The sequence below is a fragment of the Sorex fumeus genome, unplaced genomic scaffold (assembly GCF_029834395.1).
Source record: "Sorex fumeus unplaced genomic scaffold, SorFum_2.1 ptg000081l, whole genome shotgun sequence".
NCBI classification, from domain to species: Eukaryota; Metazoa; Chordata; class Mammalia; order Eulipotyphla; family Soricidae; genus Sorex; species Sorex fumeus.
Window position 1 is genome coordinate 9,236,130 of NW_026606138.1, and position 3,161 is coordinate 9,239,290.

The window sequence follows — 3,161 nt, forward strand, 5'->3', positions numbered from 1 at the left end:
TTTAAAGAATACCTATGTTTCTTGACTTTCAGTCTCAACTTTTTATGGGGGAGGTGGAGCAGGGAAAGAATACACACAGCAGTGCTGAGGGCTACTCTTGCTTCTATGCTTGGGGCTCTTTCCCAGTGGTGTTTCTGAGGACCATGAAGTTCCAGGGATTAAACCTGAGCTTCTCATTGGTATTCATTTGGAAGGAAGAAAAGAAGGAAGGAGAGAAAGAAGGGAGGGAGGGAGGGAGAGAGGGAGGAAGGGAGGGAAGGAGAAGTGAAAGAAGGAAGGAAGGAAGGAAGGAAGGAAGGAAGGAAGGAAGGAAGGAAGGAAGGAAGGAAGGACGAAGGCAGGCAGACAAAGAAAACTATTGCTAAGTAATACTTTACTGTGCTCTCTGGTAAAACCACAGGTGGCTACTTCACTGTCACTGTCCTCCTGTTGTTCATCAATTTGCTTGAGCAGGCCCAGTAATGTCTCCATTGTGACACTTGTTACTGTGTTTGGCATATCAAATATATCACAGGTAGCTTGCCAGGCTTATCTGTGCAGGCGAGATACTCTCGGTAGCTTGCCAGGCTCTCTGAGAGGGGTGGAGGAATTGAACTCGGGTCGGCCATGTTGGCCGCATGCAAGGGAAACACCCTACCCGCTGTGCTATCGCTCCAGTCCAAGTGGCTACTTAAATATAAATTAATAAAAATTTAATAAAATTAAAATTTAGTTCCTCAGTCAAATGGCTTATAAGTCAAGCATTCTGTAGCATATTGTGAAACTCTGTTGGTAATTCAATGCATATATAGAGCACTTCTGACATCAGAAAATGTTTTATTATACAGAACTTACTACTTGGTAACCTTGGGCAAATTATCTTCTGCCTAAATTTTCTCATCTATTAACAGGATTAAAAATAGTTTCTGTTTCATAGGATTCCTATGCAGAATTAAATGAGTTGATGCTTGTTAAGAGTATATAAGAGTGCATTCCATATGGGAAACCTTATATATGTGTATGTTAATAAGTAACAATTAACATAACCGAAGTGATATTGCCAAGTGCAAATAGTGTTCAACATGAATAAAGGGGTGGGGTGGGGAATCAACTCCTACAGTTTCCCACCAACTAAATTTCTCTTCCTACTTCTTCCCTCGTGTTTGTTTTGTTCAGCTGCGAAGACCACCAAGCAGGAGCTCTTCTCTATTGCACAGTGAGTGCTTGATAAATATTTATACTAGAAATAATAATGATGTATATGGAAAAGAATCACTCCATCATCTTGGAATTGTAGCCACTGCCAAAAAGTGGATGACTTCAAGCTACTCGGCTGTGCTCCATAGCAGATTAGGAGAGGAAGTGAAAAACTCAACTTGTTTGGGGATTTATGATGAGAAATGTTCTGGTAACCAAAGTCTCTTGGATTCAACCCAGACTGGTAATCCCACTTGGATATATATTTGGGTGTTTTATCATAAATACAAAAAAAAAGTTGTTGCCTGTGAGAATCAAAGTGTGTGTCATTGAATGGAATTCTTCCTCTCATCACAAGAGGGTGATGAACAGATTGTGAAGAGAACAACTGATGTCAATAGGATAGGATATGCACCAAAACCACAGGCATCAATTTCTCCTTACTAGAAAGGATTTTTCCCATGAAAAATGTGTAACATATCAATGACAGACATAGAACTCTTTATCAAATAATGATTGGTCTTCTCTATGCCATTCCTACACCAAATCTGCCCTCTAGCAATTATATGATCAATCATGGTCTTCTTCACCATCCAGGTAATAGAACTTCATTGAACTTCAGAGGGTTCATCCATGTTTGATGGGAGCCCAAAATCTATGCCTTTCAATACAGAGAAAGGTGATATTTGATAAATCAACTGCTAAAATGAATGAGCAGACACTGACTGGCATATCCACTGGGCTATAAGGGACAGGGATATTTCTTGCTGACCAGAGCCACTCATTCATATTCAGGATAAATATTGTCTTAAATTTAAGAAACCAGGCAAAAGAGTTCTCAAGCAATGCACAGTACAACAAACAAAAAAACAAAACAAAAAAACTCAAAAGACACAACACAAATCATACTGAGGTTGTAACATGATGAAGAATTTACAGTGTTTAGTACCCAACAGACCTTCATAGCTGCAAATATCCTTTATCTGTCAGGCTTTTATTTCCTCATATGCATTGCAGTCATGGAAGCTAACATTGTGGCCTCTAGAAGAAGCATTAAATATCCTTTTCATTTCAATTATTTCCAAACTTTCTTTCATAACTAAAAGTTCTGAAATCTGTTTTTTTATTTTACTTTTTTCATTGATTGAGATGCTGTGATTTAAAATAATGTTAATGACAATTTTATGTGGGCTTAATGCTAATTCACCCAATGCTAGTGTGCCCACACCCTTCCCCCAAAGGGCCCCAGTTTCCCTCTCTTTCAATATTTCTGCCAAACTTAGTTCTGTGGATCAGTTTCCCCACAGTGTTGGCTTTTGCCCTTTGTCATGAGAATCAAAGAGTGAGTCATTGAATGGGATTCTTTCTCACTTTCATCACTTATCACTTAATCACTTAATCCCCGTTATTCATCGATTTATTCGAGCGGGTGCCAGTAACGTCTCCATTCATCCCGGTTGCGTGCTAGCGTAGCCCAATGGTATCTGTTCGTTCTAGGAACATGCAGAGCCTCAAACCGATCATTTAGGGTCTTGACGAAGAAGTCTGACCATCTTATAGGTGGGCGTCCACGTGATCTTTTGATGTCCCGTGGAATCCAATCAGTAATGGCTCTAGTCCAGCGGTTGTCTGTAAACCTCATTACGTGTCCAGCCCATCTGATTTTTGATGTCTTGGCAAATGAGACAGTGTCCCTGATTCTTGAGCGTTGACAAAGATCAGAACTCCGGATTCTATCTCTCATTTGAGTGAATCGTGATATTTCAAGCATAGTTCTTTCGATTCCTCTTTGAGAGACCCGAATAGCGTTCTTATCCTGTTTTCGTAGGGTCCAGGTCTCTGAGGCATATGTTAATGCAGGAAGAATAGTGGAATCAAAGAGATGTGCTCGTAGCTGGAGGTTCTTTGTCCTTTTAGTTATTTCTTCAATGCTCTTGAAGGCATTCCAAGCCGCTCTCTTCCTCCTGCACAACTTGGGTGCCAGG